At 38.9% G+C, this 24,653-nt stretch overlaps 1 long non-coding RNA gene across 1 annotated transcript in view; it reads right to left on the bottom strand.

Annotated features, from left to right (window-relative positions):
* The window catches only part of LOC106018100 (uncharacterized), a 47,196-nt gene extending 34,657 nt beyond the window's left edge, over positions 1-12,539 (bottom strand). The window contains exon 1 of the long non-coding RNA XR_011807727.1: positions 12,053-12,539. This is a non-coding gene — a long non-coding RNA (uncharacterized lncRNA). The remainder of the gene's footprint in view (positions 1-12,052) is intronic.
* Between the last annotated feature and the right edge of the window lie 12,114 nt (positions 12,540-24,653).

The following is a 24,653-nucleotide window of genomic DNA, read 5'->3' on the forward strand; positions in this document are numbered from 1 at the left end:
GAAGAAAAGTATCTGCCCTCAGAGGCGTAACTGGTGAGAGTTTGGCAATATGCACAGAATAAATGAATGAGAGAAGAGTTTGTGTAGCTATTTGCTTTTTCTCCCCTGCAAGGGAAACAGAGATTGATGTTAATTAGGAAACAGAGCACACAGTACAATTACCTGTTACGTTGGGATGTGTGCTGAACTAAGTCCTAGAGCTGCTTTGAAAATGTCACTAGAAATTAGACATGGCAAAGATGCCTGTGAGACAGGTATGTAACTACAGACATGACAATGAAGTTGCTACCAAAGCATGTATACATTAAGAAATCAACAACTGGATGATATGCTACACATAACAAGTAACTCTTTCCAAGATGATATCCTCACAATCTCATCTGGTCCTTCCAAACTGGTGAAAGTGCAAGTGTATCAGCCTGTTAGAAGGCTTAGCATGTTGCCATGACTGTTTAAACTGTGCTAATATAGAGGTATTGCACATCTTCTGGGCAAATGAACAGAAATTTCCTTAGGAGACTTCATGTGGGTGCTCAGGAACTGAGGCGGGAACAGGAGCAGCTATCTGGCTGTTACATCTTATCTGATGGCTAACATGTTGCTGCTCTTACCCCAGAGGTAGTTCAAAGGAGTAATCCCCTCTAGGGATATTAGACCTCCCTTTCACACACACAGCAGGCTGAGCTGTGGCATTTTTTGCCCTCTCATACCTCTCTGCCTTCCCCTACTTCCAACTTCTGTGCTGTGCTCCTGGCAGCACCTGGCCAAGGCTGACATTAAGGAGCAAGGACACAAACCAGCAGCTTACAGGTTGCTGTTAAACAGCCATAGCAATGCACTACAGAGGTGGAAAAGGACAAAGAAAAAGAAAAAACACCCTCTATTTTTTATTATTTTTATTATTTATTTTTTTTCTGGACTGGACCAAAGAGGTGGCCCAATTCTGAGAAAGGAAGAAGGCAACACAGTCCTCTGCCACGTAAGCACTGGACTGTAACAAGTCAATCCTTGTTTTTTCATGGCTTAAGCTTCAGTAAGAATTTTTAAAATCTGCATTCCTAAGGTTGCTTCTTACAGAGTCTCTTCCACATAGACTGGAAGCAGTCATGGGAGTGAGACTAGCAATAAACTGAGCTAGATATGACCTACCTCTGCTCTGCAATGACCACTTACATCATCGATTCCTGATTCATTCCTGATGAAGTTAAAGATGCTATTCTAAAGCACGCCTCAGACCTAACTGAAATACCAGGCACAGCTTCCTGGGTCACCATGGTAAGCTTTCTTTATGGCATCTCCAAGTTAGTTCTACTCCACAAGTACCATCAGTCATTGGACTGATTTTCGTGCCTTCAGCAGGTGGAGCTTAAACCATTCCTTTTGTTACTAAGGCTTTTTTCTTTACACTTAAGTTTTCCAGGAGGGGTCTGTTTGGGCTTCAGTCAGACTCGTGTTATGAGCATCCAGATGGAACCAGACCTAGAAATAAAAGGCTCATCTCTTCCACGTCCAAATTTAAGCACCTAATGATCACTGAACTTCGAGTGCTATACATATGAAAGAGATAAGACAATATATTGGTGGGAAAATAGCACACCCAGAAGCTCCATTGGAGCTGAATCTCTTTGAGATTACACTAAATTGGAATGATACAGCAAGTTGTTTATTTTGAGTCTGAGATCCCAGATGTTAGGAAAAAATATAAACAGAGCATCTTCTTGTTTCTGACAACAGTGGGTTCTGAAGCTGTTGACAGGTTTTTACAGTCTTTAGTTAATCCAGACAGAAAGAAGCAAAAGTGAAATCCCATTACAAAAATTTGAAGCCTGCTATATTCCAGGGAAAAAAAATGAAATGTGATAGAAAGCAGCTCCTCAACAGAGACTACAAACAGAAATAATAATAAAATTGGATATTTGCAAATGAACTTAGGCTGCAGAACTTTGCAGTCTTTGTGAAGGGAAAAATGCTGAATGAGAGACACACGCACAACAGAGGCAAAGAGCTCCAAGGCAGACCACTGGAGGACAAACAGACCTTGACACAATACTCAGGATCACCCAAATGAAGAAACCCACTGGATTTACCTGAGAAAATCCAAAAGATGATCCAAAATGACAAAAGACTGGTGGCAATAAGACAGTTTAATTTGGAACCCAGCAACAGATGACCCATATAACTCATGGCATTATGACAGCTAATGCTTACCACGATAATGCCCAACAAGTCTGGACAGATACAGTACTTTAAGTGACATTACTTCCTGAAAATGCATTTGGGTTGATTTCAAGACACAAAAGTTACATCAGAATGCATGAAGGCTTAAATTGCCGAGGTCTACAATAGGCATTAGGTCAACAGAGGCAGCATTTTCTGACTATGGGAAAACCAGTGGGAGAATACGATTAGAGCCTCACGGTAACAGGAAAAAGAAAAAACATGTGCTATATCTAGACTGACAATAACAAGAAAAACTTCATGTAAGGGGAGAAAGCATCTATGGCAAAAAGGACAACACAGAAAAGGGTACTTCAGTTGAGATCCAACCCCAAAAGACAAAAAAGGAACACAAAGATAATCCAGAATAACAAACTATATATTGAGAAAATTGTGGCTTATTGATCTGGTGGAGCAGGAACATTGTAAAAAAAAGAAGCAATGGAAGAATTAAAGATGGCTCAGAACTCCATATATATCAGAAAGCATAACATTTGAATCACCCAAGAAAGTTGCTTTTTTCAGTTTCTGAGAGCAAAATCCAGTCAAAACTGACAACTGATGCCTTGAAACATTAACAGCTCCAGCAGTGAGAGAAGACAGCTGTAATTCTTAGCTGTTGATAGAAAAGGGTTGAAATCTTTACTGACAGGAGTCTGTATTAGCTTGTTTAACTATCATCTCTCCTCTGTTTGTGCCAAAAAGGACCTGGCAAACATTTTGAAAAAAGTGCAGTAATATTTATTTTTTTCCCATCTACCAAATATATGATCTGCAAAACAAATTTAACTGAGGCTCATGCTGCAGGCATACACATTTCAGCCTTCAAGGAAAGTCAAGGACAGAACACTAAATTTGATAGAAGTCAATCTGATTTTAAAAGCTCTGTCGAAGCAGAATACAGACCGTGAAATCTTTTCTTGCTAGAACAACTGCTTGGGATGTGACCCCACTGAGAGAGCATAACAATCTATAGTTTGTTTTACAGCTACTTGGTTGCTATTTCTCCACTGAGAGAAAAAAAAAGAAAAGAAAAAAAAAATTCTGAGAACAGTGAACAGTGTCTTAAACCCTTAAGCTACACAGAGACTTAAGGGCTGAGTTGGGACTCTGAAGCTCTTATCAGCATTAGGCACAGCCAGTTGGGATGCAGTAAAATGTAGTTCTTTTATGTATGCACTAGGTGATCCCTGAATGCCATGCTGCTCCCTCTGAATCAATGCTTTATTATCCAACTCCAGTGGCTTCCTACCAACTGAAGCAGTATTAAGCGTAGCACAGGACTTTATTAATGAACTTGTACATCCACTTGAGTTTAACATATCCTAAGCTTGTATTGCTATTGGAATCATAAATGAATCAAAACTTTGAACATCAGGATTATTGTTACTGCCTGGTCTATACTTTCTGTCTTATACCCTGAAGGCCAAAGTCTTGTGATGCTGGTTCTGCTCAAGATTACACTACTGACCCAAAGCATGTCCTTGGGAAGTCCTTTTTGTATACTTCAGGTTCAACATCTGTAAACCTCAGAAAATGCACTGAGCTCCAAAGAGAAACCACGTGAAACTACTAATATCTGTCAAAAATCAGCAAAGAAATTGCTTTGAAATATCTTCAGGTTTAAAGTCCATCAAATGCAAAAAGTGGCTGCCTACAATAAGTTTGGGATCAGGCCTTGGGAGAAAGCTCTGTTACTACTGACTGAATAGTGCAAATAAAGTTTTTAAAACTGTTTCCTAATGTATCACTACACTAAGATGCCACAATTTTGAAACCAAACTGTGGGACAAGAAAGCTGTTTCTTGCCCAATTCTAGCCATTGTAATGTCAGATACCCAGCTTCACAAGCACAGGAGTACGACCTCTGACTCTTAACCTGCTGTGGTCAGAGAGGATATGAGTATTCACCTTGGAAAACTGAAGATGAGTGTTGATCTCCTTTGGAATGGCACAGGTAAGCTGGAGCTAAGTGCTTGTTCTCATAAAGTTAAAGAATTTGCTTGCAAGTTAAAGAAAAAAAGGAAAGCAGAAAATTCAGAAATTGTGAACCCATAACTGCTTTCTGAATCGATTCCTTTTTTTAAGAATTTGAATAGGACAAAGGAAGGAAAGTTACATACTGCTGTGTGTAACAAAGCAAGCAGGAAATATGGCTTAGCAGTCAAAAGAACACACGATAAAGCTCGCCCAAGTTCACACACAAGAACAATATTTATCTCCTCTTCCCACCGCTATTAGAAAAATAGAGTCCCATATAGTGTCTCCATGAGCAAAGTGCTCAGATAGGAAGGGATCAGAAAAAGTAAGACAGGAAACAAAAATCTGAAGAAGCGGAGGCAGAAGAATGTGGTACCACAAATCAAGGAAAGAACAATGTGAACCTGAGATGAAAAAGAAAAGGAGATCTACTTTGTGGTAGCTAAATAGAGTGGGGTACAAGCCTCAAAATCAAAATGAATGTTTCAAACACCTACACTGAACTATCGGCCCTGCAGTTATAAAGACAGAGGTTAGCCTATACTCTTCATGTTTAAGTGAAATATATGTATATCTAATACACGGCAGTCTCTGAGCCCCAGTTTTACCGAGAAGATGCTCTCTTGTGTTGCTGGAGATGCAACATGAGAGAGTTGCATATAACGAAGGTGGAGATTTCAAACAGCCTCAAAGTTTAAAAATATCTAGGGGACAGCATCTGTTTTGGACCCAACTATAATAAGCAAAGATGAACCGAAGTTGCATTGAAGGAGTAATCAGCCTGAATCTATATCACAGATTATTTGAAACCACATTACTTTTTCAAGTAAGAAGTCTGCCTATCCTATGCCTATTGTACCAGTTACTGTACCTTTGTAATTAGGTTTCTGTCCCTTTTTATATATATATACACACAACATATACATACATACATACACACACATATATATAATCCCTACACTTCCTGGCTTTAACTGGCTGAAGAAATGCTGAAATAGCATGAAAAAGTAGTCCTTTCAAAATGTCTCCAATGCAGCCAAATGCTGTCTGTACCAGAAATCTTTCAAGAAAATTTGTTCTTATCTTATTTCCAGCTGGACTACATCCAATTCCAAAAGTATTTGTTGATGGTGTGAGAGAAGTGTCTGGATATGGATAGTTATTTGAATTGAGCTTCTGGATTTGGGATTCTGGATAAAACCAATACCAGAACAACCAGAGATAAGTAGTAAGAAGCCACACTGAGGACAGTAAGACAAGGGGAGCAGTGAGTTGAGATAGCTCCCTCTCCTGAGGAAAGGTCGCCCAGTTTTCCTGGTCCTGCTGTTAGTGCTATTACTGTTTCACAGGTGCTTCCCTGCACTTCCCAGACTTATTCTTCTGTCACCTCCATTATTCTCACTGCCAAAGGCAGCAGCTCATAACTACAGCCTCCCCTACCCACTTTCTAGATGTTTCATCAACACACACCTTTCTCTTTTCTTCTTGCTTTGAAAAAAAAAATATCCATGAACACCTGCACAGATCTCCTCTATATCCCTCAAAATGTCTTGTAAAATTCTCCTGTCATGACACCTAAAAAAAAAAAAATGAGAAGAGGCTGCTGGGGTACCAAAACACCACCTAAGCAATGCCGATGCACAACCTAAATACTGATCAGTGTAGCTGTAGTGTTTTCCCATGTTCCCTCATATCTTGGTAGGTACCTATTTGGCAAGCCTTAAGGAGGCTGTCTTTTCACTCTGTTTATACAACAATGAGTTTCTTATCTGTGGCTAGGACTCCTTGATCCTATCATCACACAAATAACAACAGGTAATGATTCAAAAGAAGTGCCAAGCAAAACATACAGTTGAGTTGTTTGAATTACTTTCACAATGTTGGAAAAATAAAATAAAATCATTATTTGATAGGAACAGAAATGACTGAATCATGTGTTGTTTGTTGTTATTGTTTTCTTAAGTGCTGTGTTTTTCCAAGGTTTTTGTCAACAGTCATTGTCAGTTCTAATTCTCCAAACAGCCAAAAATCTCAGTGGAAATCCTGGCTCCACTGAAAACAAGTGCCAAATTTCCATTGGCCTCCACAGGCCTGGAATTCACCCGGTCACAACCTAGAGGAAGAATATTTGTAGTAGCAAGCCAAATAAATATATCCATGTTTTTCTATGAAAAAAAAAAAAAAAATCAAATCTAGACCCTTTTTTCCTGGCACAACTAGCCAGGAGTTACACACAGCGATATAATATGAGATATGGCAGTGCTTAGAACAGGAAATGACTGCGGACAAATTGTCAGGACAGTGCTATGCTATGCCAATGACTGAAGCAGAGAAAACTCCTAAGAACTTCTTAAAATGTTCCAGGAAATAAAATAAAATGAAATAAAAAAACAAACCCAGAAATAAAACTGAATGCACAATGAAAATACCACAGTTGAAATTGCTGTGAGATTAAGATGAGACAAAGAGATAGTAAACTGTATTGAAAGAAAAACAGCGTTGCATATCGGTTGCTGATAAGGTGACAGATGTTGCCCTTTGCAAGAGAGTGAAAGCATCCTGAGAGAGCTTTTCAAGAACTACATCGAGTAGCAACACAACCGAGTACCTTAGGAAGTAACAACCCTCCCAAATGCATGTCTTGATACAGAAATTGGTGATGGAATGGAACCAATTCTTTACATATTCAAAAAGCGACTTTTCTTTTCAATAGAATTAACATTAGCTGAAGCATATTGTGTGTACTCAACAGATCACACAAAACAGAAAATGACTTTTTCATGGATTATTAACAACTCATGTCTAAACAGGTGCAACTCATCCCTAAAGACTAGGATGCCTATGCAGAAATACTAGGAGCGAAACATCACTGTCAATCAAAGGACATTAAAAATGCTTTCTACGTCAGATGTCTATGATACTTTCAAATATTTAATAATTTTGCTTAAGGGAACACTTACTCATTGCATTAAGTCAGCATATTATATAGCAGTGAGTATAATTATTCAATGAAGGAAGAAACAGCCCAGAAACAGAAAAAATTTGTGTGCAAAGTGAGTGACTTGGTGTCTCAATGCGCCTAGAGGCATGCTGTAATAGACACACCAGTTCAGTATTTTGGGGAGGTGACTGATCACTTTCTTTCCTGCTAACTGATCACTTAATGAAATATTTATCTCATTCATTTTTTCAGAATTATAAAATTAGTCTATTTTCCCCTCACTGAAAATACAGACTTTTTGCAGTAGTTCTGGAGTGATACAGACAAAATCTGCAGCTTTCAGGTGAATAATTTAATAATAAAATTTGAGAGAATTGCTACTGGAAAACCAAGTTGCAAAGGAAATGGTGAATTCCCACAGTGATTTGAAGTCATTACTGGAACATGAGATACATTTTTGGAACATGATCCACTGCAATACACAGTTTATTTGGCATAATAAAGGATATTTTTATGCGAGCATAAGAACATCATCAAAATCAAGCATTTCTTCAAAAGCTTAACTGGCAAAGCTCCAAATTGCATTGAAATTGATGATCATTTATAGGATATCAGTCATGTCCTGCTAGTAAAATGTTTCTACACTGCAGTACATGTTGCACGACTCAAAATTACATGCACTCCAATGTACTGCATAATCAATTTCAATGTTTTAATAGTTCCTTACTTGTTGTAGATGAGGCACCACTAAATAGTTTCCATATATATACTTCTAACTCTTAAAATCATTCTTTAATGCATTTGACGTGAACATCCAGCAGGGGGTTTTGCTGTCAGGAACTGGATCTTTGGGCACAGACTCAATGGCCAGAGGCAAGTTGTAAATGCACTCAGACCAGTCGTGTGAGGGAAGCAAACGCTATACAGGTGTACTCCACTCACCCATATCAGCCCACATCAGCACAAAATAGACTTGAGATGCAAGTGGATCTGCCACATATATGGACCAGAATAATGTGTGGGGTTTTTTTTTGTTTGTTTGTTTACTATCTTTTAACTGAATTTTGCTCCATTTCTCTGTGACTCATACACTTAGATCTTCAGACTTTCTTGACCCCAGAAGATGCAAGTTTTCTTGCTATCCAAAGAGTGAACTCTATTTTATTTATTTTTTTTTTGACTTATATTTTGAAACACATATTTTTTCCTCAAGATATTTTGTAGTAATACAAAAGAGTTTGTGAAACAGGGTCACTTCCAACTCACAGAGGCAGGACAATAACTGCACTGAACTATTGTGATTAGAGAGCGTCTCTTTGTCTCCTTTCTTACTCATGTTAACACTCCCCTGCAGCTCCACCTCACAGTCCCCAGCTCTCCAAATTGTGTAAGATGAAGATGGCTGGAGCAGCATTTTCACATTATAGATGGATGTGCATTGTCCATTCTATGCCAAGTTTTTATACTTGTAATAATATTTTAATTTTCCCACTATACTCTTTCTTTGTCCTCTCTTTAACTAGGCCAAAGGGGGTGGTTTGTGTGTGTTTGGATCAGGGAAAAAGGGGGACAGCCACAATATGGACTTTTAAAAATTTTAATATTATTAAAAATAATAAAAAATAAATGGAAGAATGGAATAAGAGCTCGTGAAAACAATTTCCCTTTTCTCCTTCCTTTTTATCTTCACAACACAGTTTTCCTTGATTCAAACCACTGTTATATGACAAACTTATCTGACATCCTGGCAGTGACAAAGGTTATAAAGAGGTAGATCCAATGACAAAGATAGCTCTGCTATTATCTGTGATACACAAGCAGTTTTATTTGCACATTGGGTGTTTTGCCTTCCTTTATTTTAATAAAGGGAAGAGAAGCAAAAATAAATCATACAAACAAAAATGCCATTTTGCTACTATGTGCCTTAGTCAAAGAAATGCTCCTCTGGCAATGAACTTCTCAGGGTTACTTCAGACCAGTCCAGGCAGAAAGATGACCTTAGACAGTAAATGCAATTTGTTTTTATTAAATATACCTGTTGCTCATTTTCTAACTACAAATTTAATGTTATACATTAGCTATAGTGATATCAGTAGGAGGAGGGCTATAATCAAGAATTAGTTCCACATCCAGGAATTTTAAGCATGTGCTCCCATCGTCTAGATTACTATTCCACAGTGCATGGAATGGGGGGTTACTTCATCATCTAAAGCAACAAAGCTGAACTAGCTCTCACAGCAATGACATGTATTATATTCATTGAGCATGCAACAACAGCACGGCTCTTAATGAAGCAAAGAAAGATGAAAGAATACATTTGAACAGAAAGACCAAGCCAACAGAGGCAGAAGTGAGATAATTCCACAAGAATAAACCTCACAATATTGATATAGTTCAGCACTTTCTGCATTTGGTATAAAACTGGAACAGTTCTAGGGCAGAAGGAAGTTACTTGAGGAATCATGCCAGTTATGTGGTAGAAATGGGACATATGTCAAAACAGCTTTGTTGGAGCAAACAATGCACATTGTACAAGTGTGTAAAGGCAGATGTGACTTTGCAGGTCTAGAAAGCACAACAAAGGAGCACACAATAGTGGGTACAATGATTAGAAGCCAGATGTCTCACAGGCATGAACCTTTGTTTTGGTTGAGGGAAAGAAGTATTTTCAGTTTGAAGGGCCCCAGTATACAACATCATGGGCACTCAGCCACAGAAATAAGCTATTTCAGTGAGTAGAATAGCAGGGGAAAACATAAATGAAGTATGAGCTAATGGAGAATAACTGAATTCCAAAAAAAATCCAGTCTAAAAAGCCTTAATAGTCTGACATTGGAAAAGACATTCTGTTAGAAGCTGTTTCAAGTCCTTTCTTCTTCACTATTTGCTTAGGTGTTTTGTCCTCACTTTAGATGGTTTCTTTACCTCTATTATTTCTTTGGGAACAATGAAAGCATATCCCTGGCAATTGATTTTCTTTATTATTTTTTTTTCTGCAGGATAAATAGAAGAGTAAAGCTGTTTCTTTAGGCAACCCTTTGCATGGGCTTTCTTAGATACTGTGCACTAGAAATTGTCTTTACAACAGAGGCAAATTCCTAAGAGACAAGAAAATAAAGATCCACTTATGTTACCACACTTCACACTGAAGTCCCCTAGCCCCATGTATACCATCAACATGTTTATAAACATCACACTATTTTAATTTACTTGCTGGGTATTTAAGCTTACATATCAGCAAAAGAGAAGAAAGTTGTAAGACACAGCAATTTGGAACCCTTCCCACACAGCAAGCGCAGCATCAGAGTGAAGTCCGATCATGTATGAAGCCTGTGTTACAAAGCGTAAAAGAAATTATTTTAAAATAACACACTGTTCTTGAACAGAGCTCAGGAAGTGTGTTAAAAATATACCCAGAAGTTTTCTCATTGGGTCTGCAGAATTAGAAATCAGGAGTCATTTTCAACAGGGACCATGCCGTGACTGCATACACAGAATGCAACAAGATAATACATGAACACATGAATCTTGAACATGCAAGATAATGAGAAAAAAAAAAAAAAAAAAAGCCCAGCAAACAGAGAACTGCTGACCAAACAGTGTTTTGAGAACTTTTTTTTTTTAATATCAAATACAATAATGATAGGCAGGATAAAAATATATGAAGAGAAAATAGTTAATGTCTTAGAGGCATCAATATTTTATTAAGACCTAGATTAGATAACAGCTTGTTCACAGTTCGTTTGTTAGCAGAACTTGTTTTGCCCCCAGCATCACCACGGATAAGCTATGGCAGAATGAGCATCAAGACCTTGTAAAGAACCTAGTTACCCAACTATTTTATTGTTCCACTTAAAGCAATACTTGTCTTTTTCTTTTTTTTTTTTTTTTTTAAGCTCTTTGGTAAAAATATCACACAACAGACAAGTCTAAGATAGGACTTTAAAGTTTTGTTTGTTTGTTTGTTTGTTTTTTGAAATCTTTTGATTTTAGGAGTCAGAATTACCTGGCAACACATTCTAATTTTTAATCAGATTCAAGATCATTTCTTACTTGCAGAATACACTGGGAAAATACAAGAAGAGTATGAGTGGAAAAAGAAATACAAGACCTCTGTTGAATACGTTGAATGGGAACCCTATAGCTAGCAGAAATGAATACCAAAGTCCCAATTACAGCTATTTATTTTTCCTAGGCACAATAGAAATTCACCTCATCCACAGACAAGAAGAGAGAAAAAAACAGATACTCATTTTCCAAATAAGAGGGGGAAAGTAGCCCAAACCCCTCACTTTTTCACCTCATTCTACGGTCTACAGAGATACGAATGTCACTGTGTCATCTTGTCAATACTGCTGTCGGTGTGTACACAAACACATCTGTCTTCTTTCATTTATTCAGTCATCAAAATTCCAAGTCTGCAAGCTAGTCATAATTATGACTTCCAAAAGAGGCAGGCACCTGCCATTTACTCTACCTTTTTCAATTACATCTAATTGAAGACTTGAGCTCAAATAGAGGAAAGGAGACAAGAGTTCTTCAAACTGTCTAAACATTTTCTGTTGAATAGGGGGAAAAAAAAAAGACATCTACCACAGCTCAAAATAAGCCTTCCAACATGTTTGGAATAATAAATAACTGGGATATGAGATACATTTCCTTCCTTTAAACACCCCACACTATGGAGTTGCTTTCTGTATGGATGAGTGATCACAGCCAGAAGAAAAGTCACCCCACCTTCCAGGTCACTGCTGAAGCTAAACTATGAGTGAATTTCTTGGGTATGAGAAGCTGTCTTGGGTACTCCAGTAATTTCCTCCTTTGAAGAACAACCAAATGACGGAAGGCAACATGTCAGAAATAGGGGGGAAGCAAAGAAGGGGGATGAAGTGCTCTTGAAGAAACCAAGCTTACCTGTGATCATACAGATGAGATGGACTGACCATAGATTATCTTCTCGGAGTAGAGCTGTAAAATCCTTGGCAACAGCAACCTGATAGGCACGGAGATAGAGTAACCTTCAAGGAACTAAAGGAGCTGGGGGGGGACAGCTGGCTCCGCTTATATAATTAGGCCTAACAGAGAGGTTGATTTTAGCCCGTGTGATCTGCATTAAGAGTAAGTCCCTTTCTGAAAGCATTTTTGAGAGGATGCTTAAGGTACTCACGTGCGTGCATGTGTGTTGGGATTTTCCCTTTCCTCAGGCAGTGCTGTGAAAGTTTCTATCAAGAGATAGTACGATGGTATCATTTGGAGAGAAGATAGGAAGAGTTACAGAAAGGAATCCTTGTGCCAAATGATGCAATGGGAGAAGCTGACCTCATTGGTTCAGTCCCTAAAAATCATAGGCAAGAAAAAACACCTGATGTATTGTTAGCAAATTAGACTTATTATGCTAAAAAGAAAACAGCCAAGTGAAAAATATCTCACATCCATCAACAGAAAAATCACTGGTAACTTGAATAACACAGACACAGGGAAAACAGAGTAGCTAAAAATATAATAAACCATCATCACATTCATGATACATCCACAAAGGTGCACCAGTCCTGATCCTTCAGTTTCCTTATAATCAAAGTTAAGATGATAGTTGTGATCTGAATAAATGATATTACTAGACCAGCACTTCCTAGCCCTATTACTAGCTTCCTACATGCAGAGGGAACCCGTAGTTTTTATAGGTCTAATTTTAAGATAATGGATGATGAGTGCTATTTAAGCATTGAGAATTTTGTTTGTACATAAAAATCTAAGCTGGAGGAATAAAACATAAATGTTATAATGGAATTGTCCTAATGGAGTTGTCCTTACTGTTTGAAAGCCTAAAGGTTTTAATGCTTTCAACTAAAACAATTGAGAAGTCAGCTATTTTTCATCATTTATTCTGGCAACTGGAAAATACAAACAACTGCACCAAAGTTGTACAGCAGAAGTAGGTGAGATTCTCTTTTGCTGCCTTTCTGCACATTTTATGGTTTCAACAGGGAAATGTGAGCTGATCACCAGTTTACCAAAGCGATTTCTCCAGATTTCCCTGGACAGAAGCATTCCTCAAATGTATTTATGGACAACACGATAGCCTGGGTGCTTCCTTATCAGGGACCATACTCTCCTACCAAAATCAGCCTATAGCTACCTAAGCTATATGCATCTGCTCTGTTTTTATTCTGTTTCAAGGGGTGAGAAATTATGGAAGATAACAGTTCATTTTATTTCCTAGTCAGATGCTATAACAGAAGATATATTTGACAGGTCACAAGAGCATAGCAGGAAAACAAGACATATTCTGTGGGTTGTAATAAATATGTACTCTTTGTGCTATCACGTGTCCTTCCTTGTAATACATAAAGACAAGAAGAGCTTGATCTGTCAGTTTACATCACTGATTTATTATTATTATTATTATTATTAGCACAATGTTTCTGGCACTAGTTTATTTTTCCTATTGTTTCCATTTTTTATTAGTATTTTCAGTCAGTTCTTATGCAGATGACATTGCCTCTCAGACAAGAGGGCTGAAACACAATTCATTACTCCCAGATATTATATGTTTTCCTGCAAGGATACACGTTGACGCTGATAGGGGGTGCTAGATCTGATGATGCGAAACATGCAGAACTTCAAGTATGCAAAGAATCACATTGAATTCCTTGGAATTACTTACATACTTAACCAGAAACAGGTGTGATAATCTTTGCAAGACCAAGGTCTTAGTTTTTAAAATAAAATAGTAGGTCAGATTAATTTCAGAGATCACCCCACTGGCCAAAAAAATAAAAATATAAATAAAAAATGCAAAATTGGGGAGCAGAGTGGAGTGACTTGAAAGATTCATTCGGCTTATTATCTTCACTGTTTTCTCATTTATTCATTTAGAAACCACCTGGGAAACGAGTGTGATTTCACTAAATCTGCTTCACAATTTGTGTGCAGTTGTAAGGGGATATAAAGACACAATATGCATGTACATTATTCTTTCATTTACCTTGGTAGCATCATTCTCCCTTTCTGTTGTGGTTTTTAAGCCTGACATTAACAATACAGGCTTCAATTCAATTCTCTTTCACTGACATGAGCAGAAAGCCTTGTTATTTGACAGCATGGATTAACCAGGTTCATGATGACTTCTGAGTTCAGAGAGAGATTGAGAAACTATACTCAAGTCTTTCTTTCTCCACCAAAGGTCTGAGCACTAATTAAGATTTGGAGGGGAAAGCAAAAACAAAACAGGCCTAACTGGGCTTAGGTAGATGACAAGTGATGCAGGTGAGGAAACCAACACAAAGTGGCATATCGCTAGTCTACTGGCTTGGAAACATGGAATTACTGTGGTAGGTTCAGGGCTCTGTAAGTGTACTCCTCTCACAACACTGAATACAGATTTCAGAATTGTATGAACAAATACAGAATTACTAAATAAAGAAAATTCTTATATTTGCAATGAGGGTACACTATGGGTAAATTACCTCTTAGGACTGACTGTGTCCCTTATTAGACCTTGTTTCATCCGTGCACAGCAAATGTAGTGCCTAACACTGAGTGGTATTGAAAAACAGAAGTCTCTTTATATCTTTTGTGTCAATATATTAAACACGTTGCTACCTAGTGCACCTTATCCTGAACTAGCATTCCCTGCTTTGCTGTTCCTTTTATTTCATAGTCAGTGCTATTTCAATGGCCATGTAGTTTCTTGTTCACATGCTTCAAATAATGAAGATAAAAAACAACATTTGTGATTTGCCTTCTGTACGGCTGTTTTTTTTGTTTGTTTTTTTTTTTTCATTGCTTATTCCCAAGAGAGCTACCCTGTTCATTCCTTTTATACATATGTGATTGATAGCTCCAATTTTCTTACTCAACGTAACACAATTATCAGGGCTTTTTTTAAAAGGCCCAACAGCCTCACAGACTTTCTAAAACAGGGAAGCTGTGGGTGAGACTACATTTACTACAGTGCAAACAGAATAAATAAAAGGTAGGCAGGGTATATTGAACCTGAGCTTCCAAAGTGTGCTTTTACTCCCAGATCTGAACAAAGCCCTTTCATACACATGAAGGGGTGAAAGGATAGCAGTGTACATTTCTCTCAGGAGCTGCAGGCTGCTACTCAGCTCAGTGGAGACTCCTGATGAGGGCTGCCCTCAGGCAGAGCTGGGACAACTGCTTCTCCCAGACACAAGAGCCTGATTTCACAAGCAGCCTGAAGATGCTCCTTCCAACTGAAAACCGATGTGAGCCCATCCTAATAGAAGGACATGGCAGGGCAACCCCAGCTCAAGCACCCTGCAAGACAGGCAAAACTGCTCTGACGATGCTGATCTGCAATGCCACCAAGCTCTGACAAGCAAGCACTGGTGGTACAGAGGTAGTTTAAGAAGTTACCTAACTTAGCTATGTCCAACTGTATAATGCTGCTTAGGAATACTGTGTTGGCTCTGCACGGCATTGTGTTATGTTGACATAATCCTAGCTTTTCTTGCTAGATGGATTGCCTCTTCCTTGTCCTCCCCCCTTTACTCTGTCCTCACGTTGCTTCAGACCTAATTTGTCTCATGAGCATTTGTTTCAAGGGTTGCATGAATCAGGGTGACACAAACTTTCCCAAGCCAGTGTTGACATTTGAAGTGTGGTGAGATGGTGCAACACGCAAGAGAAAAGACTGCAGATATTCACTCCAGCAAAAAGGCAGGTTTGTTTTTTCTAGAAATGTTTCATTTGTTCTAGCAGGTGTGTCTGATACCTTTTGCATAATGATAAACCCACACACATTCTTCATGCAAATAGTGACCCAACAGTTGCTTTTAGCCGTTTCAAGTAGTAAGTGCATGTAACAACCTGCACTTACATATACACACGTGTTTACAGAGTATTCATACCGTGCAAAGTAAACAGAGCCCATTGTGCTAAGGGAGGGACGCAAAGCACTGCTGCAGCAGAGGTGCCATACCATGGCCAGCATGGTCCAAGTCAGTTAAAAATTGTCAGAAAAGCTCTTCAGAGATATGGGAATAATACAACAAACCTTATCTATCTTCTCATGTCTGCAACCAGACAATATTTTTTCTCTCACGTGTGTTATTTGAAATGCCTCACATATCTCAACTATTCCTGTTCCTCAGAGGCTGTGGGAGCAGCGCACAGGGGCTACTCGAAATGTAAAACATGAACAGCTGTGAGCAGGAGCACATCACCACCACCTCGCTGAAGGAACGAGCACAGTAGTCATGGTATGACTGCTGAGATTCACAGATTTGTACCCTACCTTCTGAAGGGCTGTAGATAGTCCTCATTTGGGTAACTGTGTATGCTCCATATAATTGCCCTTGCAAACTCAGTCTTGGCCAGCAGAGAGCTTCTCAAGTCCTCTATCACATCCTCTGCTAGCTCCTTAAATCTTCCAGTGCTGTGCCTCCTTGCTCCAGCCCTCACTATTAACCAGATCAGATTATTACTAATAGATTCATTTTTGTTGTTAGCGTTTTCATTTCACAACTGAGCCTAATCTTGATAGACTGTTAAATAGTTTCTCACGAGAAAAAATAAATAAGACCATTTGTCAAAATGGTTGCTCTGGCTAATGTCTGTGAACTATCTTGTTGAAGATCCTTCAAGGGAAGGGAAGAGAAGAAATGGGAAAGGGATTCCTGTCTATGTGGCAATGTCTGTACATACCTAAATCTATTTTCTTAACACAGAATTACAACTCTAGCATGCAACTCTGCTACTGTAATGGTACATTCATACAGTTAGCGTACCTGAACTTTCTACCCAGAGCCAGTCAGTCAAATCAGTATCGTTGTTTGATGTAGGACTTTCACAACACTGCAGCACCTGACAACAAGCTTGGAGGGGGTGATTTATAACAGACGAGTGGAAGTTGTTGGTCTGCCTCTCTGTTATACTTGCTGCTGTGAGCACTCTCAGGCATCTCTGTTGAGTTTAGTTTAACTTCACCCTTCTGATCTTGCACCAAAATGGACTGAAGTGCTGACACCACCCACCAATGAGTGTTAACTGAAGCTGTAACCATTTACAGACCAAGTTTCCTGATTTACTTTTCAGATGTAGTGGCTCACCTGCATGTTTTTAATGCTTTCAGGACTGTCAGTGACACAGCTTTAAGCCATGCAAGCCACCTACAGGAGCAGTTCACATTTCCAGGTGTGACTGTGCATTGAAACATATTGGGAGTGCCCAATCAGCAGAAATACATTTGCAGAAGCTGGTGGCCCTGCACAGAGACATGGCACCATTGGTGAATGCCCAGCCTGGCAGCAGCAGCCCTGCTCCTCTCTCACACAGTGCTCATTTATTCATGTCATTTCACCTGACGTGAGCAACGTGGTGACTTCTGGACCCAGGAGCCAGTGTGAACATGGGCAACAGTCTATAATGGGAGTATTTCAAGAGGCTGTAAAGGAAAGGCAGGTATGCTCCCCATCAGGATTGAGATACTCTCCTTTGGGAGTTTTACTTTGAATTCAGTGGGGTCAGGATTTCACCCTGTAATATATCTACCACTCTAAAACAAGCAAAGCGACACAGACATTGAGAGCCAGATGACTAATTGTGGTTCACGCAGAGAGTTTCTGCTGCAGTTTCTGCTGTTTCTCTACTGTAGGACAATAAATATTTTATGCCTATTTGCGTATAACTGCAACATGCCATAAGAAGTAGACCAAATAAAGCCAGAAATTTCAAATAGGTTTTGATGCTGCTTGGGAGAGATTTTGATCTCGGCATCTTCTAATATGTCAAATGTCTGATGAGCCCCATCTTTCCCTGTGAGTAGCTTCATTCATTTCATATTTTTCAGTTTTAGAAAGAGCACTAGAATTCATCTCAATGTGACTAAGAAAATACCTAATAATTGTCATCAAGCTTATCTGATTGGCATTTTAGCTCGAGTTCCTACTAATAAAAAACTATTTGAGACTTTAACAGAAATGTAAATGTTGAAGTTTCACAGGTCATTGAGTTTTATAATATTGAGTCATTGGACTATTATACATTGATCGAGCAAATAGCAAACGGTGTGACTTGCCAAAGAGCATTACACAAATATTGACTAGGAATTGATGACAGTCGGCTACTCTCCAAGGGCTGCAAAAGTTAACAGGAAATTTTTACCCAGGGCAACTGCAAGCTTCTGCCTTAAGACAGGTTTTTTTTTTTGGTTCCTTTTTGTTACCAGCTTTTCTAGTCTCCTATGCTAAATCTAGGCAATATACTTCCATTTACGTCAATTTGCTAGCTTATCTCTCAGTCATTTCTTAGCTCCAGCCATCTCTATTGCTCTCTTTAATTAAAAATATAAATGAAACAAGCAGGAATGCAAATATATGCAGTGTACTACTCCATTTTGAACTATGATTTGTATACAGTGCAATACATTTTATCTTGAACAAAGAATATTTAATTACAAGCTTCTAGCATGGCTAGTTTTGATTTTACTTCTCCACCAAAGTCATGAGTTTGATCCCAGTGTTCTTTTGCAGAGGACAGCATTTCAGTTCAGAAAGGAGAAAAACACATTGCCCTCACACAGCCCCTCTCAGAGCACCTCCTAGAGTAAAAGCCTTTTTTTCTAGCTTAAGGTTGTCCACATGTATCACACACTAGGGTTTCTACTGAACAGAAAGTGCTGTTGAAAAGACCCTATGTTAAATCTGACTTTTTTCTAGGACACAGGATACTCTTACAGGGGTTTCAAACCATGTACCCCAGTCAGACCCTGTTATGGTCTGAGGTAGGAGCACACTCCATTTCTCTCCAAGCACAGCTGGAGGAGGTTACCCCTGGTTTATCCACCTGGCTCAGAACCAGAGACCTCACCCACATCTACAGGGGAATGGGCTTCAATTTCCCCCCTCACCACAAAAGAATTTGAATTAATTCTCTTGAAGAGCCTGTAAGGCAGTTTGGGATTAATGTCCTCTATTCCTGTGGAAGCTTCCACACTACTTGGAATAATCAGATATTTTCTTGGCCAGGGAGAGTGTGTAGTCTCTTAGACTTTCTGCTGGAGGGAAGAAAACAGAGTGTCAGTCCTTGTTCTGCTGCCTATTTCACACTTCCATGCCGTTTGTTTAATAAAACAGAAACTGACATCAGTGTCTCTCCTTCTTCCTTTTAATCTCCTTCTTCCTTTTTAATCCAATGGATGCTGCATTAGTCCCTGAAAATCAGCCCAATTTCTGCAGGAGAACAGCAAGCCAAGTCGTACCTCTGCCAACAGAATGAGATACATCTTCACCATTGCCTGCTGCAGAGGAGGACCAACCGAGCTCAGTCCCCAGGCTGCTCGTGAGACTAAAAGAGGGCCATGCTGGTGCCATCCTGCCTCTCTTCCCAGCCACTGTTACACCATCAGCTAAATAAAAGGAACACCTCCATGGTCAGCTATGTTGACATGCCTTGAGAGGCTTTCATTCACCACCTAGCACTCAGAGTCAGAGATATTGCAAGCAAATACCTGTCAACACCAGAGCTGTGAATATTGCAACGCTGTCCTTTGTGTAAAATGCAAAAAGCTTTTATTTGGATTTGCATTCTCATCATTATTTTCCATCCTTCAGTATAGCTCTAAGCCACAAGCTCGAAGGGGATTATGTTCTGCTTCTGGTTTAGGAGCAGAAGTGTCTCACGAACAGCTTTTGCAGTTTTCTGCCAGCAGAGGATACCCAGGACCAAACCTTGCCATAGGCTTGAGTGCAGATTCTGCTTTGAGGATACAAGCACTCACTTCCACCATCTGTTTATGAGGAGCACTCAACATCTGACACCCCATTTCAGTCACCTTTACGATTCAGAGGAAAATACATAAAGCTGCTTTGAAAATCTACCATTTTTGTCCAGGCTCACAATGTTTTCCAGCAGCTGGAGCTTTAGCTTTTAGTTCTAAGAAGGCTGAAATGGAACTCCTGCACCTCACCAAGAACATTTATCTTGACACAAACTCATGATGGATAGATCAATAGCTTCTTGAATCCTCATATCCTTTTCAAATTACTGCCCCTGATATATACCTGAGTAGGCCATCTTATCTGATAACTTAAACAAGCAACCTGTCTACACTTTAATTGTTATTGAGGATTAATGTTGTTTATAAAATGAAATCAATACAATCTCTATTGCTTATTAACTGAAACATTCTGGGCTCTGCTCTGTTTGCTTTGCTTTTCAATTAGTTTCTATTATTTTCCCTATTAGCTTTTAACAAATAGCTGTAGAAATAAACTTAATGGTTGTGAAACTGTTATCAGAGTCAACAAAGCCCCTTAATGGAAAGTCTTGTATATTTAAATGTAAAAAAGAATCCACTGTTTAATCATTTGACATTATGAGATAAGTTTATTACTATACATCTGTTCTGTGCTGGGCCTCGACTTTTTTTTTTCAAGCTGAGCAGTTAAGAGTTCTTGAGGGTTCTCAAAAGTTCAGGTGTCAGAACTGTTAAGCTGCTCGTTACATGTAAGATGAATAAACTCCACAGTCTAATAGTCTCTGGTAAAAAAACAGAAAAACTGAGAGTGGGTAGAAAACAATGGATTTGCCAAGAACCTAATAACCGTTGTCCAATTACATTGTAAAAGTGTACTCAGTGCTGTGCAGCCGTTTAGTATCCGAAACATCTTCCAGACACTATCCATGCTTTCTCTGTGATCCCGATTTACACCAGTCACACTGACTGCTGCAATTGCAAGGGCTTGTTCTTCCCTATCAGAATGAAAGGAAAGCAAGCACTGTCAAAGTTTCTCAGCTCTAGCTGCACTCTTTAGCCTGAGCTAAGATCCAGGAGGTGAGTGGATGATTGTGAAGGACAATGGCTTTGTGGCATGGAGGGATAGTTTTGAGGGCAGCAATCTAGGCAACAAATCTCAAGGTATAACACGGTAGCAGTGCTTCATGCTCTGGTCAGAATCAAGAGGGTACAAATACATTTTCTCAGTCTTTTCTTTTTTATTCTTCAAAGGAAGAAGACTTTGCTTCCATATTACCTTTTAGAAGAAGGAACTGTTAACTGACCTTGCAGCAGAAACCTTCTGTCTGTGGAAATACAGTTCTGCCATCCATGCTGAAAGCTACACCTTTACATGCCTTTTCTATGCCGTATCATGACCCATCGCTACTCAAAGCCAGAGATCTTGGCAAATCTAACCCTCTTCGTGCATTGTTTGTGCGCTCTTGGTAGTTTATCTGGACTTGGTCATTAAGCAAGCAAATTTCCACAGACAGTTATATAGCTGAGTGGTTGTACACTGCCTGCTGCTGCTCAAACCACAGGCACTAAAAACAGTGGCACGATTCCTGCATGTCTGTGCAAAATGATTCTGATTTGGCAGCGCCGCCTCCACTCTGCCTTCACTGACGTAAGCAGAGAACTGATAAAAATGCAAGGCACTGTTAAACAGGCCCACGAAACACAGGGACTTATGGATGCAAGCTCATAATCCCTGCACAGACAGGGAGGACAGTCCAGTCCCTTTACCGTTTTGCTCCTGTCTGTGTATTCAGAATGACACTTAAATAAATACGTCTAAAAGTCACTGCCAACAGCACAAGAGCTGGCTAGCAGAGCCCATCTCGGGACAGCTCTGCGCTCTTGGTTTGAAATAATTCAGTCGACTGAAACGTTCCTAGCCCTCACACAGCAGATACATTCCAGGGTAGGGTGAGGCAAAAGGTTATGAAACTTGCTCAGGTGTCATTTATTTCATGAAAGTTTGCCGGTTATTATAATCAAATGTCAATTGTCTGTAATTGCTGTATGCAATGGAAAATCCCTACTTAGGACATGTTCTGCCACTAGCTGTTAAAGTACACTAACCCTCAACAATGAAGCAATATTTTAAAAATAGTTTTGACATGTAAGCAGGTCCAGGAGTGTAATTAACACATGTTTATTTTGATTTTTTTTTTTTCTTATGGCTTTTGCTGTAAGGAAACCACCCTATGTTTCAAAAGAAAGGTTCAATGTAGAATTAAAGAATTCTTCCTACTCATTGTAATTCATTGTAGTAATCTAAGTACTAATTAATAACACTTTTCTGCTTTGATGGCCTCTGTCTTGCCTTAGCTTCACAAACGTGGATGATTCTTGCAGTAATCTCACAAGACATGACTGTGTTGGTGGCTTATGGGGTAAGGATCAGATCACAGAGCACAACTGGAGCTCACCTCAGATGCAGTCATAAGACAATATTCTCTGAGAGGGAGCTAGCAGTAAGAATTGCAAAATGGGTTGAAAATTGTTTTAATCTAAAGGGATTATTGTTCTATTGGAGAACAGAGAAATAAAAATTGGTGTAATAACTTTGACCAGGTGTTGGGCTGGGTGTGGCAAGGAACATCGCTTTTTTTTTTTTCTTTAAAATGAAATGAATTAAAGGATTAGACACCGATGAAGTGGAAACTTAGAAAAACTTCCATTATCCAACACCTTTTTAGTCTACCAGGCCACGGAAAATAAAACTGTAATGACAGTTTATATTTTTGAGCTGAGGATAAAGAAATTCAGATCAGAATCTAACCTCTGGGTCAGTTCATACACAGATGCAGTAGACTTGCTGTCACTTGCAGCCTAAAGTTGTGTCTGGCTTTCAGAAAAGATGCTAGGGTTCAAATAGTCACTCTGGGCTTGATGCAGAAATTGTACTGTGCAGTTCTATGCCTTGTTCTATGTATATGGGAAAACATGATCCATATCTAGCCTTAAAATCTTTGGCTCCATGGAAAGAAAAGACATTAATAGTGTTTCAGTAGTCAAGCAATCAGGATAGTTTACGATGAGGTGTACTTTAAAAATTAAGAGGGCAGAGGAAAGAGATGGAGGAATTTCAGTAAGGATTTCATTAGCATGCCAAGACAGTCTAATGTTCCTCATCAGTGTCTGTATGCTATTTGTGTTACATTTTTGTTACAGCTGGCCCACTGTAGATGAAAATATAAGTGAAAGTGGGCAAAGGTTCCCTGAGCCTTTACCTGAAGAAGTCTTACATTCTTACTGAAATTATCACTACTCATTTTAACCTGCAAGCATAAGATAAATATCCAGATTTTGTGCAGGTATATAGAAAAGCTGAATTAAGTTGATCTGTATTATTCATTGCAGTGATCACATCAGCACTTTTAAATATATACATTTTTACTTTCCAAATTGAGAAGTGATGTAAATACGAGACCCAGTGGGACTTTTTTTTTTCCCCAACCACCGAATGCATGTTTACACGTGTATATACAATGAAGAATGGGAATTATGGAACAAACCTGAATAAAGGCACTGTTAAAGAAAATGCATGTTAGTATGCACCTACATAAAGACATAATTATGCATGCTGGTCATTTTGAGAAACCACATTCTGCAAAATGACTTAATTTTGGTTGTTTGGATTATTAGCACAAAAGGACTTAAAATTACATGTATTGGTATAGTGACACACTTCTTATTTACTTATGGAACTGTGCAACAATACAAACAATATTCCTAGAGCTCACGTTTTCACAGCTTTAACTATTATGATTTTAGCTGCTATATTACAGCTCTCCTCTCACCATCTGCATCTATTCACCCCTTTGGACTCCTGTGACTTCATTTTAAACAACCCTGACCTTCATTAAATGGCTTGGTTAAGGCTGATTTAGAGGCACAACTTTATTCTTATTAATATGCACGCCTGTAGGAAAATTGGAGAAATGGTCTGCAAAAACAGTATTCAATTTAGTAGAGACAAGAACAAAGTATTATGGTTTTGGCACAAATATGCAACTCTACAGTCATAGGATGGAGAATAATTGGTTAGCAGTTCTTCAAAAAAGGATTGCGGAGTTATAATAAACTGCAGGCTGAACTTGAAATAACAGTGCTGGAGCTCTGAGCAAGATTAACCACAGACTGAAATTTTCAGAGAGAAGACATTTCAGGAAAGCACCTTGTAATGATATATTTTATAAGCAGAACATGAAAGTGGTTGAAGTTCCATACCCAGTTTGCAAATGGCAGATCATTTTCAGAGGCTAATAATGGCTACATTTAATAGTTACTGTAAATATATAGGAATAACATGAGCATTCAAGAGAATATACACCTAAGGGGGAAGAGAGAGAGAGAGAGACTAAGTGACTGCAAATGCTTGGCATGCTACCAAGTTTACAGGCGAAATGCCCCCAGATATTGCCATAGGAACACCTGTATTGGCTTGCACATAAACCAGAGGATCTGACCCTGGTCAGTGTCCTTGTGGGGCAGACGCTGCTCTGTGATCAGTTTGCTCCATCTGCACAAACACCGAGTGCTTGCTGCGGGCACACAACTCTAGGAGGAGAGGTACAGAGCACAGCTACTGCAAAGAACACAAGTAGCACAAAAAATCCTTCAGATATCTAGAAAAGAAGCAAGAGAGTGTAATATGTGCTTTATGGGCTTCTTCTGAATAGTTTATATTCTTAAAATTGTTATTTTATATAATATATTTTTATTTTATATAATTGTTATTTTATATTATATATTATTATT

This window comes from Anas platyrhynchos, chromosome 2 (assembly GCF_047663525.1).
Source record: "Anas platyrhynchos isolate ZD024472 breed Pekin duck chromosome 2, IASCAAS_PekinDuck_T2T, whole genome shotgun sequence".
NCBI classification, from domain to species: Eukaryota; Metazoa; Chordata; class Aves; order Anseriformes; family Anatidae; genus Anas; species Anas platyrhynchos.